General features: G+C 38.4%; 29 non-coding genes across 29 annotated transcripts; all 29 read right to left on the reverse strand.

Moving 5' to 3' along the window:
- Positions 1-106: 106 nt before the first annotated feature.
- Positions 107-179, reverse strand: TRNAV-CAC (transfer RNA valine (anticodon CAC)). Its single transcript has one exon. It is a non-coding gene; the product is annotated as a tRNA-Val (tRNA).
- Positions 180-632: 453 nt separating this feature from the next.
- On the reverse strand, positions 633-705 carry TRNAV-AAC (transfer RNA valine (anticodon AAC)). The gene has a single exon. It is a non-coding gene; the product is annotated as a tRNA-Val (tRNA).
- A 137-nt stretch (positions 706-842) lies between these two features.
- On the reverse strand, positions 843-915 carry TRNAV-CAC (transfer RNA valine (anticodon CAC)). The gene has a single exon. It is a non-coding gene; the product is annotated as a tRNA-Val (tRNA).
- A 453-nt stretch (positions 916-1,368) lies between these two features.
- On the reverse strand, positions 1,369-1,441 carry TRNAV-AAC (transfer RNA valine (anticodon AAC)). Its single transcript has one exon. It is a non-coding gene; the product is annotated as a tRNA-Val (tRNA).
- Positions 1,442-1,578: 137 nt separating this feature from the next.
- Positions 1,579-1,651, reverse strand: TRNAV-UAC (transfer RNA valine (anticodon UAC)). Its single transcript has one exon. It is a non-coding gene; the product is annotated as a tRNA-Val (tRNA).
- Positions 1,652-2,104: 453 nt separating this feature from the next.
- On the reverse strand, positions 2,105-2,177 carry TRNAV-AAC (transfer RNA valine (anticodon AAC)). Its single transcript has one exon. It is a non-coding gene; the product is annotated as a tRNA-Val (tRNA).
- A 663-nt stretch (positions 2,178-2,840) lies between these two features.
- Positions 2,841-2,913, reverse strand: TRNAV-AAC (transfer RNA valine (anticodon AAC)). The gene has a single exon. It is a non-coding gene; the product is annotated as a tRNA-Val (tRNA).
- Positions 2,914-3,050: 137 nt separating this feature from the next.
- Positions 3,051-3,123, reverse strand: TRNAV-CAC (transfer RNA valine (anticodon CAC)). The gene has a single exon. It is a non-coding gene; the product is annotated as a tRNA-Val (tRNA).
- A 453-nt stretch (positions 3,124-3,576) lies between these two features.
- TRNAV-AAC (transfer RNA valine (anticodon AAC)) lies at positions 3,577-3,649 on the reverse strand. Its single transcript has one exon. It is a non-coding gene; the product is annotated as a tRNA-Val (tRNA).
- Positions 3,650-3,786: 137 nt separating this feature from the next.
- On the reverse strand, positions 3,787-3,859 carry TRNAV-UAC (transfer RNA valine (anticodon UAC)). Its single transcript has one exon. It is a non-coding gene; the product is annotated as a tRNA-Val (tRNA).
- A 453-nt stretch (positions 3,860-4,312) lies between these two features.
- TRNAV-AAC (transfer RNA valine (anticodon AAC)) lies at positions 4,313-4,385 on the reverse strand. The gene has a single exon. It is a non-coding gene; the product is annotated as a tRNA-Val (tRNA).
- Positions 4,386-4,522: 137 nt separating this feature from the next.
- On the reverse strand, positions 4,523-4,595 carry TRNAV-CAC (transfer RNA valine (anticodon CAC)). The gene has a single exon. It is a non-coding gene; the product is annotated as a tRNA-Val (tRNA).
- Positions 4,596-5,048: 453 nt separating this feature from the next.
- Positions 5,049-5,121, reverse strand: TRNAV-AAC (transfer RNA valine (anticodon AAC)). Its single transcript has one exon. It is a non-coding gene; the product is annotated as a tRNA-Val (tRNA).
- A 137-nt stretch (positions 5,122-5,258) lies between these two features.
- Positions 5,259-5,331, reverse strand: TRNAV-CAC (transfer RNA valine (anticodon CAC)). Its single transcript has one exon. It is a non-coding gene; the product is annotated as a tRNA-Val (tRNA).
- A 663-nt stretch (positions 5,332-5,994) lies between these two features.
- Positions 5,995-6,067, reverse strand: TRNAV-UAC (transfer RNA valine (anticodon UAC)). The gene has a single exon. It is a non-coding gene; the product is annotated as a tRNA-Val (tRNA).
- A 453-nt stretch (positions 6,068-6,520) lies between these two features.
- TRNAV-AAC (transfer RNA valine (anticodon AAC)) lies at positions 6,521-6,593 on the reverse strand. The gene has a single exon. It is a non-coding gene; the product is annotated as a tRNA-Val (tRNA).
- Positions 6,594-6,730: 137 nt separating this feature from the next.
- Positions 6,731-6,803, reverse strand: TRNAV-UAC (transfer RNA valine (anticodon UAC)). Its single transcript has one exon. It is a non-coding gene; the product is annotated as a tRNA-Val (tRNA).
- Positions 6,804-7,256: 453 nt separating this feature from the next.
- On the reverse strand, positions 7,257-7,329 carry TRNAV-AAC (transfer RNA valine (anticodon AAC)). The gene has a single exon. It is a non-coding gene; the product is annotated as a tRNA-Val (tRNA).
- Positions 7,330-7,466: 137 nt separating this feature from the next.
- Positions 7,467-7,539, reverse strand: TRNAV-UAC (transfer RNA valine (anticodon UAC)). The gene has a single exon. It is a non-coding gene; the product is annotated as a tRNA-Val (tRNA).
- A 663-nt stretch (positions 7,540-8,202) lies between these two features.
- Positions 8,203-8,275, reverse strand: TRNAV-CAC (transfer RNA valine (anticodon CAC)). Its single transcript has one exon. It is a non-coding gene; the product is annotated as a tRNA-Val (tRNA).
- Positions 8,276-8,728: 453 nt separating this feature from the next.
- Positions 8,729-8,801, reverse strand: TRNAV-AAC (transfer RNA valine (anticodon AAC)). Its single transcript has one exon. It is a non-coding gene; the product is annotated as a tRNA-Val (tRNA).
- A 137-nt stretch (positions 8,802-8,938) lies between these two features.
- Positions 8,939-9,011, reverse strand: TRNAV-UAC (transfer RNA valine (anticodon UAC)). Its single transcript has one exon. It is a non-coding gene; the product is annotated as a tRNA-Val (tRNA).
- Positions 9,012-9,674: 663 nt separating this feature from the next.
- Positions 9,675-9,747, reverse strand: TRNAV-CAC (transfer RNA valine (anticodon CAC)). Its single transcript has one exon. It is a non-coding gene; the product is annotated as a tRNA-Val (tRNA).
- A 662-nt stretch (positions 9,748-10,409) lies between these two features.
- Positions 10,410-10,482, reverse strand: TRNAV-UAC (transfer RNA valine (anticodon UAC)). Its single transcript has one exon. It is a non-coding gene; the product is annotated as a tRNA-Val (tRNA).
- A 470-nt stretch (positions 10,483-10,952) lies between these two features.
- TRNAV-AAC (transfer RNA valine (anticodon AAC)) lies at positions 10,953-11,025 on the reverse strand. Its single transcript has one exon. It is a non-coding gene; the product is annotated as a tRNA-Val (tRNA).
- A 137-nt stretch (positions 11,026-11,162) lies between these two features.
- TRNAV-CAC (transfer RNA valine (anticodon CAC)) lies at positions 11,163-11,235 on the reverse strand. The gene has a single exon. It is a non-coding gene; the product is annotated as a tRNA-Val (tRNA).
- Positions 11,236-11,688: 453 nt separating this feature from the next.
- Positions 11,689-11,761, reverse strand: TRNAV-AAC (transfer RNA valine (anticodon AAC)). Its single transcript has one exon. It is a non-coding gene; the product is annotated as a tRNA-Val (tRNA).
- Positions 11,762-11,898: 137 nt separating this feature from the next.
- On the reverse strand, positions 11,899-11,971 carry TRNAV-UAC (transfer RNA valine (anticodon UAC)). The gene has a single exon. It is a non-coding gene; the product is annotated as a tRNA-Val (tRNA).
- Positions 11,972-12,423: 452 nt separating this feature from the next.
- On the reverse strand, positions 12,424-12,496 carry TRNAV-AAC (transfer RNA valine (anticodon AAC)). The gene has a single exon. It is a non-coding gene; the product is annotated as a tRNA-Val (tRNA).
- Positions 12,497-12,559: the final 63 nt, after the last annotated feature.

The raw sequence follows: 12,559 nt of genomic DNA on the forward strand, positions 1-12,559 counted from the left end.
ACAGTACTCTTTCTTTGGAAACATGGTTTAAAAAAACAAAAACAACTCAACGTGTGCTACCTTTGCAAGAAATGCAGGTGTAGTTTTAAATTCATAAAACAATAGTTGTTTTTGCTCGGTTTCGAACCGAGGACCTTTCGCGTGTGAGGCGAACGTGATAACCACTACACTACAGAAACAAATCTGGCAGAGGACACTTTCAAACGCTTTCAGACGATATGTGTTACTAGAAAGTAAGGAGAAAACTACAGGATTGGGTCAGCAAAGTGCTAAGAAACTTCACAGTTGAGTAGGCTACCCCCAGGGAAAATATGTGACATAGTTCTGGTGAAATGTTTACATCCCCTCAACAGTTAAGCTTAAATTTTCTCTGATTTTAAGAACCCTGCCAAGAAGTTTTCATTTTTAGCTCCTTTACAAGAATTTGACTTGGGAGCTTAAACACTCTAAGAATCCCATACAGATCCTTTCAATTTCCTTTCTTTATGAATTTCAGCAATTTCTAACACTGAACAAATGATGTGAACAGCACAGTGATTTCATGGTGCAATGATGGGATTTTCGTGAAGTGAGTAGGTGTTTTTTTTAAATGATTTTCAGCATGCATGACAAAAAGAACTCTACACAAAACATGTTCCTGCCTGGTTTCGAACCAGGGACCTTTTGCGTGTTAGGCAAACGTGATAACCACTACACTACAGAAACTTGACCTAGCTGCAGTTTTCTCACCTCTCTGACAGTACTCTTTCTTTGGAAACATGGTTTAAAAAAACAAAAACAACTCAACGTGTGCTACCTTTGCAAGAAATGCAGGTGTAGTTTTAAATTCATAAAACAATAGTTGTTTCTGCTCGGTTTCGAACCGAGGACCTTTCGCGTGTGAGGTGAACATGATAACCACTACACTACAGAAACAGATCTGGCAGAGGACACTTTCAAACGCTTTCAGACAATATGTGTTACTAGAAAGTAAGGAGAAAACTACAGGATTGGGTCAGCAAAGTGCTCAGAAACTTCACAGTTGAGTAGGCTACCCCCAGGGAAAATCTGTGACATAGTTATGGTGAAATGTTTACATCCCCTCTACAGTTAAGCTTAAATTTTCTCTGATTTTAAGAACCCTGCCAAGAAGTTTTCATTTTTAGCTCCTTTACAAGAATTTGACTTGGGAGCTTAAACACTCTAAGAATCCCATACAGATCCTTTCAATTTCCTTTCTTTATGAATTTCAGCAATTTCTAACACTGAACAAATGATGTGAACAGCACAGTGATTTCATGGTGCAATGATGGGATTTTCGTGAAGTGAGTAGGTGTTTTTTTTAAATGATTTTCAGCATGCATGACAAAAAGAACTCTACACAAAACATGTTCCTGCCTGGTTTTGAACCAGGGACCTTTTGCGTGTTAGGCAAACGTGATAACCACTACACTACAGAAACTTGACCTGGCTGTAGATTTCTCACCTCTCTGACAGTACTCTTTCTTTGGAAACATGGTTTAAAAAAACAAAAACAACTCAACGTGTGCTACCTTTGCAAGAAATGCAGGTGTAGTTTTAAATTCATAAAAGAATAGTTGTTTCTGCTCGGTTTCGAACCGAGGACCTTTCGCGTGTAAGGCGAACGTGATAACCACTACACTACAGAAACAAATCTGGCAGGGGACACTTTCAAACGCTTTCAGACAATATGTGTTACTAGAAAGTAAGGAGAAAACTACAGGATTGGGTCAGCAAAGTGCTAAGAAACTTCACAGTTAAGTAGGCTACCCCCAGGGAAAATCTGTGACATAGTTATGGTGAAATGTTTACATCCCCTCTACAGTTAAGCTTACATTTTCTCTGATTTTAAGAACCCTGCTAAGAAGTTTTCATTTTTAGCTCCTTTACAAGAATTTGACTTGGGAGCTTAAACACTCTAAGAATCCCATACAGATCATTTCAATTTCCTTTCTTTATGAATTTCAGCAATTTCTAACACTGAACAAATGATGTGAACAGCACAGTGATTTCATGGTGCAATGATGGGATTTTCGTGAAGTGAGTAGGTGTTTTTTTTAAATGATTTTCAGCATGCATGACAAAAAGAACTCTACACAAAACATGTTCCTGGCTGGTTTCGATCCAGGGACCTTTTGCGTGTTAAGCAAACGTGATAACCACTACACTACAGAAACTTGACCTAGCTGCAGTTTTCTCACCTCTCTGACAGTACTCTTTCTTTGGAAACATGGTTTAAAAAAACAAAAACAACTCAACGTGTGCTACCTTTGCAAGAAATGCAGGTGTAGTTTTAAATTCATAAAACAATAGTTGTTTCTGCTCCGTTTCGAACCGAGGACCTATCGCGTGTGAGGCGGACGTGATAACCACTACACTACAGAAACAAATCTGGCAGGAGACACTTTCAAACGCTTTCAGACAATATGTGTTACTAGAAAGTAAGGAGAAAACTACAGGATTGGGTCAGCAAAGTGCTAAGAAACTTCACAGTTGAGTAGGCTACCCCCAGGGAAAATCTGTGACATAGTTATGGTGAAATGTTTACATCCCCTCTACAGTTAAGCTTAAATTTTCTCTGATTTTAAGAACCCTGCCAAGAAGTTTTCATTTTTAGCTCCTTTACAAGAATTTGACTTGGGAGCTTAAACACTCTAAGAATCCCATACAGATCCTTTCAATTTCCTTTCTTTATGAATTTCAGCAATTTCTAACACTGAACAAATAATGTGAACAGCACAGTGATTTCATGGTGCAATGATGGGATTTTCGTGAAGTGAGTAGGTGTTTTTTTTTAATGATTTTCAGCATGCATGACAAAAAGAACTCTACACAAAACATGTTCCTGCCTGGTTTCGAACCAGGGACCTTTTGCGTGTTAGGCAAACGTGATAACCACTACACTACAGAAACTTGACCTGTTCGTGGTTTTCTCACCTCTCTGACAGTACTCTTTCTTTGGAAACATGGTTTAAAAAAACAAAAACAACTCAACGTGTGCTACCTTTGCAAGAAATGCAGGTGTAGTTTTAAATTCATAAAACAATAGTTGTTTCTGCTCAGTTTCGAACCGAGGACCTTTCGCGTGTGAGGCGAACGTGATAACCACTACACTACAGAAACAAATCTGGAAGAAGACACTTTCAAACGCTTTCAGACACTATGTGTTACTAGAAAGTAAGGAGAAAACTACAGGATTGGGTCAGCAAAGTGCTAAGAAATTTCACAGTTGAGTAGGCTACCCCCAGGGAAAATCTGTGACATAGTTATGGTGAAATGTTTACATCCCCTCTACAGTTAAGCTTAAATTTTCTCTGATTTTAAGAACCCTGCTAAGAAGTTTTCATTTTTAGCTCCTTTACAAGAATTTGACTTGGGAGCTTAAACACTCTAAGAATCCCATACAGATCCTTTCAATTTCCTTTCTTTATGAATTTCAGCAATTTCTAACACTGAACAAATGATGTGAACAGCACAGTGATTTCATGGTGCAATGATGGGATTTTCGTGAAGTGAGTAGGTGTTTTTTTTAAATGATTTTCAGCATGCATGACAAAAAGAACTCTACACAAAACATGTTCCTGCCTGGTTTCGAACCAGGGACCTTTTGCGTGTTAGGCAAACGTGATAACCACTACACTACAGAAACTTGACCTGTTCGTGGTTTTCTCACATCTCTGACAGTACTCTTTCTTTGGAAACATGGTTTAAAAAAACAAAAACAACTCAACGTGTGCTACCTTTGCAAGAAATGCAGGTGTAGTTTTAAATTCATAAAACAATAGTTGTTTCTGCTCGGTTTCGAACCGAGGACCTTTCGCGTGTAAGGCAAACGTGATAACCACTACACTACAGAAACAAATCTGGCAGGGGACACTTTCAAACGCTTTCAGACAATATGTGTTACTAGAAAGTAAGGAGAAAACTACAGGATTGGGTCAGCAAAGTGCTAAGAAACTTCACAGTTAAGTAGGCTACCCCCAGGGAAAATCTGTGACATAGTTATGGTGAAATGTTTACATCCCCTCTACAGTTAAGCTTACATTTTCTCTGATTTTAAGAACCCTGCTAAGAACTTTTCATTTTTAGCTCCTTTACAAGAATTTGACTTGGGAGCTTAAACACTCTAAGAATCCCATACAGATCCTTTCAATTTCCTTTCTTTATGAATTTCAGCAATTTCTAACACTGAACAAATGATGTGAACAGCACAGTGATTTCATGGTGCAATGATGGGATTTTCGTGAAGTGAGTAGGTGTTTTTTTTAAATGATTTTCAGCATGCATGACAAAAAGAACTCTACACAAAACATGTTCCTGCCTGGTTTCGAACCAGGGACCTTTTGCGTGTTAGGCAAACGTGATAACCACTACACTACAGAAACTTGACCTGTTTGTGGTTTTCTCACCTCTCTGACAGTACTCTTTCTTTGGAAACATGGTTTAAAAAAACAAAAACAACTCAACGTGTGCTACCTTTGCAAGAAATGCAGGTGTAGTTTTAAATTCATAAAACAATAGTTGTTTCTGCTCGGTTTCGAACCGAGGACCTTTCGCGTGTGAGGCGAACGTGATAACCACTACACTACAGAAACAAATCTGGAAGAAGACACTTTCAAACGCTTTCAGACACTATGTGTTACTAGAAAGTAAGGAGAAAACTACAGGATTGGGTCAGCAAAGTGCTAAGAAATTTCACAGTTGAGTAGGCTACCCCCAGGGAAAATCTGTGACATAGTTATGGTGAAATGTTTACATCCCCTCTACAGTTAAGCTTAAATTTTCTCTGATTTTAAGAACCCTGCTAAGAAGTTTTCATTTTTAGCTCCTTTACAAGAATTTGACTTGGGAGCTTAAACACTCTAAGAATCCCATACAGATCCTTTCAATTTCCTTTCTTTATGAATTTCAGCAATTTCTAACACTGAACAAATGATGTGAACAGCACAGTGATTTCATGGTGCAATGATGGGATTTTCGTGAAGTGAGTAGGTGTTTTTTTTAAATGATTTTCAGCATGCATGACAAAAAGAACTCTACACAAAACATGTTCCTGCCTGGTTTCGAACCAGGGACCTTTCGCGTGTTAGGCAAACGTGATAACCACTACACTACAGAAACTTGACCTGTTCGTGGTTTTCTCACCTCTCTGACAGTACTCTTTCTTTGGAAACATGGTTTAAAAAAACAAAAACAACTCAACGTGTGCTACCTTTGCAAGAAATGCAGGTGTAGTTTTAAATTCATAAAACAATTGTTGTTTCTGCTCGGTTTCGAACCGAGGACCTTTCGCGTGTGAGGCGAACGTGATAACCACTACACTACAGAAACAAATCTGGAAGAAAACACTTTCAAACGCTTTCAGACAATATGTGTTACTAGAAAGTAAGGAGAAAACTACAGGATTGGGTCAGCAAAGTGCTAAGAAACTTCACAGTTGAGTAGGCTACCCCCAGGGAAAATCTGTGACATAGTTATGGTGAAATGTTTACATCCCCTCTACAGTTAAGCTTAAATTTTCTCTGATTTTAAGAACCCTGCTAAGAAGTTTTCATTTTTAGCTCCTTTACAAGAATTTGACTTGGGAGCTTAAACACTCTAAGAATCCCATACAGATCCTTTCAATTTCCTTTCTTTATGAATTTCAGCAATTTCTAACACTGAACAAATGATGTGAACAGCACAGTGATTTCATGGTGCAATGATGGGATTTTCGTGAAGTGAGTAGGTGTTTTTTTTAAATGATTTTCAGCATGCATGACAAAAAGAACTCTCCACAAAACATGTTCCTGCCTGGTTTCAAATCAGGGACCTTTTGCGTGTTAGGCAATCGTGATAACCACTACACTACAGAAACTTGACCTGGCTGCAGTTTTCTCACCTCTCTGACAGTACTCTTTCTTTGGAAACATGGTTTAAAAAAACAAAAACAACTCAACGTGTGCTACCTTTGCAAGAAATGCAGGTGTAGTTTTAAATTCATAAAACAATAGTTGTTTCTGCTCGGTTTCGAACCGAGGACCTTTCGCGTGTAAGGCGAACGTGATAACCACTACACTACAGAAACAAATCTGGCAGGGGACACTTTCAAACGCTTTCAGACAATATGTGTTACTAGAAAGTAAGGAGAAAACTACAGGATTGGGTCAGCAAAGTGCTAAGAAACTTCACAGTTGAGTAGGCTACCCCCAGGGAAAATCTGTGACATAGTTATGGTGAAATGTTTACATCCCCTCTACAGTTAAGCTTAAATTTTCTCTGATTTTAAGAACCCTGCTAAGAAGTTTTCATTTTTAGCTCCTTTACAAGAATTTGACTTGGGAGCTTAAACACTCTAAGAATCCCATACAGATCATTTCAATTTCCTTTCTTTATGTATTTCAGCAATTTCTAACACTGAACAAATGATGTGAACAGCACAGTGATTTCATGGTGCAATGATGGGATTTTCGTGAAGTGAGTAGGTGTTTTTTTTAAATGATTTTCAGCATGCATGACAAAAAGAACTCTACACAAAACATGTTCCTGCCTGGTTTCGAACCAGGGACCTTTTGCGTGTTAGGCAAACGTGATAAGCACTACACTACAGAAACTTGACCTGTTCGTGGTTTTCTCACCTCTCTGACAGTACTCTTTCTTTGGAAACATGGTTTAAAAAAACAAAAACAACTCAACGTGTGCTACCTTTGCAAGAAATGCAGGTGTAGTTTTAAATTCATAAAACAATAGTTGTTTCTGCTCGGTTTCGAACCGAGGACCTTTCGCGTGTAAGGCGAACGTGATAACCACTACACTACAGAAACAAATCTAGCTGGGGACACTTTCAAACGCTTTCAGACAATATGTGTTACTAGAAAGTAAGGAGAAAACTACAGGATTGGGTCAGCAAAGTGCTAAGAAACTTCACAGTTGAGTAGGCTACCCCCAGGGAAAATCTGTGACATAGTTATGGTGAAATGTTTACATCCCCTCTACAGTTAAGCTTACATTTTCTCTGATTTTAAGAACCCTGCTAAGAAGTTTTCATTTTTAGCTCCTTTACAAGAATTTGACTTGGGAGCTTAAACACTCTAAGAATCCCATACAGATCCTTTCAATTTCCTTTCTTTATGAATTTCAGCAATTTCTAACACTGAACAAATGATGTGAACAGCACAGTGATTTCATGGTGCAATGATGGGATTTTCGTGAAGTGAGTAGGTGTTTTTTTTTAATGATTTTCAGCATGCATGACAAAAAGAACTCTACACAAAACACGTTCTTGCCTGGTTTCGAACCAGGGACCTTTTGCGTGTTAGGCAAACGTGATAACCACTACACTACAGAAACTTGACCTAGCTGCAGTTTTCTCACCTCTCTGACAGTACTCTTTCTTTGGAAACATGGTTTAAAAAAACAAAAACAACTCAACGTGTGCTACCTTTGCAAGAAATGCAGGTGTAGTTTTAAATTCATAAAACAATAGTTGTTTCTGCTCGGTTTCGAACCGAGGACCTTTCGCGTGTAAGGCGAACGTGATAACCACTACACTACAGAAACAAATCTGGCGGGAGACACTTTCAAACGCTTTCAGACAATATGTGTTACTAGAAAGTAAGGAGAAAACTACAGGATTGGGTCAGCAAAGTGCTAAGAAACTTCACAGTTGAGTAGGCTACCCCCAGGGAAAATCTGTGACATAGTTATGGTGAAATGTTTACATCCCCTCTACAGTTAAGCTTACATTTTCTCTGATTTTAAGAACCCTGCTAAGAAGTTTTCATTTTTAGCTCCTTTACAAGAATTTGACTTGGGAGCTTAAACACTCTAAGAATCCCATACAGATCCTTTCAATTTCCTTTCTTTATGAATTTCAGCAATTTCTAACACTGAACAAATGATGTGAACAGCACAGTGATTTCATGGTGCAATGATGGGATTTTCGTGAAGTGAGTAGGTGTTTTTTTTAAATGATTTTCAGCATGCATGACAAAAAGAACTCTCCACAAAACATGTTCCTGCCTGGTTTCAAATCAGGGACCTTTTGCGTGTTAGGCAATCGTGATAACCACTACACTACAGAAACTTGACCTGTTCGTGGTTTTCTCACCTCTCTGACAGTACTGTTTCTTTGGAAACATGGTTTAAAAAAACAAAAACAACTCAACGTGTGCTACCTTTGCAAGAAATGCAGGTGTAGTTTTAAATTCATAAAACAATAGTTGTTTCTGCTCGGTTTCGAACCGAGGACCTTTCGCGTGTGAGGCGAACGTGATAACCACTACACTACAGAAACAAATCTGGCAGAAAACTCGTTCAAACGCTTTCAGACAATATGTGTTACTAGAAAGTAAGTAGAAAACTACAGGATTGAGTCAGCAAAGTGCTAAGAAACTTCACAGTTGAGTAGGCTACCCCCAGGGAAAATATGTGACATAGTTCTGGTGAAATGTTTACATCCCCTCTACAGTTATGCTTAAATTTTCTCTGATTTTAAGAACCCTGCCAAGAAGTTTTCATTTTTAGCTCCTTTACAAGAATTTGACTTGGGAGCTTAAACACTCTAAGAATCCCATACAGATCCTTTCAATTTCCTTTCTTTATGAATTTCAGCAATTTCTAACACTGAACAAATGATGTGAAAAGCACAGTGATTTCATGGTGCAATGATGGGATTTTCGTGAAGTGAGTAGGTGTTTTTTTTTAATGATTTTCAGCATGCATGACAAAAAGAACTCTACACAAAACACGTTCTTGCCTGGTTTCGAACCAGGGACCTTTTGCGTGTTAGGCAAACGTGATAACCACTACACTACAGAAACTTGACCTAGCTGCAGTTTTCTCACCTCTCTGACAGTACTCTTTCTTTGGAAACATGGTTTAAAAAAACAAAAACAACTCAACGTGTGCTACCTTTGCAAGAAATGCAGGTGTAGTTTTAAATTCATAAAACTATTGTTGTTTCTGCTCGGTTTCGAACCGAGGACCTTTCGCGTGTAAGGCGAACGTGATAACCACTACACTACAGAAACAAATCTGGCAGGAGACACTTTCAAACGCTTTCAGACAATATGTGTTACTAGAAAGTAAGGAGAAAACTACAGGATTGGGTCAGCAAAGTGCTAAGAAACTTCACAGTTGAGTAGGCTACCCCCAGGGAAAATCTGTGACATAGTTATGGTGAAATGTTTACATCCCCTCTACAGTTAAGCTTAAATTTTCTCTGATTTTAAGAACCCTGCTAAGAAGTTTTCATTTTTAGCTCCTTTACAAGAATTTGACTTGGGAGCTTAAACACTCTAAGAATCCCATACAGATCCTTTCAATTTCCTTTCTTTATGAATTTCAGCAATTTCTAACACTGAACAAATGATGTGAACAGCACAGTGATTTCATGGTGCAATGATGGGATTTTCGTGAAGTGAGTAGGTGTTTTTTTTAAATGATTTTCAGCATGCATGACAAAAAGAACTCTCCACAAAACATGTTCCTGCCTGGTTTCAAATCAGGGACCTTTTGCGTGTTAGGCAATCGTGATAACCACTACACTACAGAAACTTGACCTGGCCGTGGTTTTCTCACCTCTCTGACAGTACTGTTTCTTTGGAAACATGGTTTAAAAAAACGAAAACAACTCAACGTGTGCTACCTTTGCAAGAAATGCAGGTGTAGTTTTAAATTCATAAAACAATAGTTGTTTCTGCTCGGTTTCGAACCGAGGACCTTTCGCGTGTGAGGCGAACGTGATAACCACTACACTACAGAAACAAATCTGGCAGAAAACACTTTCAAACGCTTTCAGACAATATGTGTTACTAGAAAGTAAGTAGAAAACTACAGGATTGAGTCAGCAAAGTGCTAAGAAACTTCACAGTTGAGTAGGCTACCCCCAGGGAAAATCTGTGACATAGTTATGGTGAAATGTTTACATCCCCTCTACAGTTATGCTTAAATTTTCTCTGATTTTAAGAACCCTGCCAAGAAGTTTTCATTTTTAGCTCCTTTACAAGAATTTGACTTGGGAGCTTAAACACTCTAAGAATCCCATACAGATCCTTTCAATTTCCTTTCTTTATAAATTTCAGCAATTTCTAACACTGAACAAATGATGTGAACAGCACAGTGATTTCATGGTGCAATGATGGGATTTTCGTGAAGTGAGTAGGTGTTTTTTTTAAATGATTTTCAGCATGCATGACAAAAAGAACTCTACACAAAACATGTTCCTGCCTGGTTTCAAATCAGGGACCTTTTGCGTGTTAGGTAAACGTGATAACCACTACACTACAGAAACTTGACCTGGCTGCAGTTTTCTCACCTCTCTGACAGTACTCTTTCTTTGGAAACATGGTTTAAAAAACAAAAACAACTCAACGTGTGCTACCTTTGCAAGAAATGCAGGTGTAGTTTTAAATTCATAAAACAATAGTTGTTTCTGCTCGGTTTTGAACCGAGGACCGTTCGCGTGTAAGGCGAACGTGATAACCACTACACTACAGAAACAAATCTGGCAGGGGACACTTTCAAACGCTTTCAGACAATATGTGTTACTAGAAAGTAAGGAGAAAACTACAGGATTGGGTCAGCAAAGTGCTAAGAAACTTCACAGTTGAGTAGGCTACCCCCAGGGAAAATCTGTGACATAGTTATGGTGAAATGTTTACATCCCCTCTACAGTTAAGCTTACATTTTCTCTGATTTTAAGAACCCTGCTAAGAAGTTTTCATTTTTAGCTCCTTTACAAGAATTTGACTTGGGAGCTTAAACACTCTAAGAATCCCATACAGATCATTTCAATTTCCTTTCTTTATGAATTTCCTTTCTTTATGAATTTCAGCAATTTCTAACACTGAACAAATGATGTGAACAGCACAGTGATTTCATGGTGCAATGATGGGATTTTCGTGAAGTGAGTAGGTGTTTTTTTTAAATGATTTTCAGCATGCATGACAAAAAGAACTCTACACAAAACATGTTCCTGCCTGGTTTCGAACCAGGGACCTTTTGCGTGTTAGGCAAATGTGATAACCACTACACTACAGAAACTTGACCTGTTCGTGGTTTTCTCACCTCTCTGACAGTACTCTTTCTTTGGAAACATGGTTTAAAAAAACAAAAACAACTCAACGTGTGCTACCTTTGCAAGAAATGCAGGTGTAGTTTTAAATTCATAAAACAATAGTTGTTTCTGCTCGGTTTCGAACCGAGGACCTTTCGCATGTGAGGCGAACGTGATAACCACTACACTACAGAAACAAATCTGGAAGAAGACACTTTCAAACGCTTTCAGACACTATGTGTTACTAGAAAGTAAGGAGAAAACTACAGGATTGGGTCAGCAAAGTGCTAAGAAACTTCACAGTTGAGTATTCTACCCCCAGGGAAAATCTGTGACATAGTTATGGTGAAATGTTTACATCCCCTCTACAGTTAAGCTTAAATTTTCTCTGATTTTAAGAACCCTGCCAAGAAGTTTTCATTTTTAGCTCCTTTACAAGAATTTGACTTGGGAGCTTAAACACTCTAAGAATCCCATACAGATCATTTCAATTGCCTTTCTTTATGAATTTCAGCAATTTCTAACACTGAACAAATGATGTGAACAGCACAGTGATTTCATGGTGCAATGATGGGATTTTCATGAAGTGAGTAGGTGTTTTTTTAAAATGATTTTCAGCATGCATGACAAAAAGAACTCTACACAAAACATGTTCCTGCCTGGTTTCGAACCAGGGACCTTTTGCGTGTTAGGCAAACGTGATAACCACTACACTACAGAAACTTGACCTGGCTGCAGTTTTCTCACCTCTCTGACAGTACTCCTTCTTTGGAAACATGGTTTAAAAAAACAAAAACAACTCAACGTGTGCTACCTTTGCAAGAAATGCAGGTGTAGTTTTAAATTCATAAAACAATAGTTGTTTCTGTTCGGTTTCGAACCGAGGACCTTTCGCGTGTAAGGCGAACGTGATAACCACTACACTACAGAAACAAATCTGGCAGGGGACACTTTCAAACGCTTTCAGACAATATGTGTTACTAGAAAGTAAGGAGAAAACTACAGGATTGGGTCAGCAAAGTGCTAAGAAACTTCACAGTTAAGTAGGCTACCCCCAGGGAAAATCTGTGACATAGTTATGGTGAAATGTTTACATCCCCTCTGCAGTTAAGCTTACATTTTCTCTCATTTTAAGAACCCTGCTAAGAAGTTTTCATTTTTAGCTCCTTTACAAGAATTTGACTTGGGAGCTTAAACACTCTAAGAATCCCATACAGATCATTTCAATTTCCTTTCTTTATGAATTTCAGCAATTTCTAACACTGAACAAATGATGTGAACAGCACAGTGATTTCATGGTGCAATGATGGGATTTTCGTGAAGTGAGTAGGTGTTTTTTTAAATGATTTTCAGCATGCATGACAAAAAGAACTCTACACAAAACATGTTCCTACCTGGTTTCGAACCAGGAACCTTTTGCGTGTTAGGCAAACGTGATAACCACTACACTACAGAAACTTGACCTAGCTGCAGGTTTCTCACCTCTCTGACAGTACTCTTTCTTTTGAAACATGGTTTAAA

Source organism: Spea bombifrons, chromosome 4 (assembly GCF_027358695.1).
Source record: "Spea bombifrons isolate aSpeBom1 chromosome 4, aSpeBom1.2.pri, whole genome shotgun sequence".
Lineage (NCBI taxonomy): Eukaryota > Metazoa > Chordata > Amphibia > Anura > Pelobatidae > Spea > Spea bombifrons.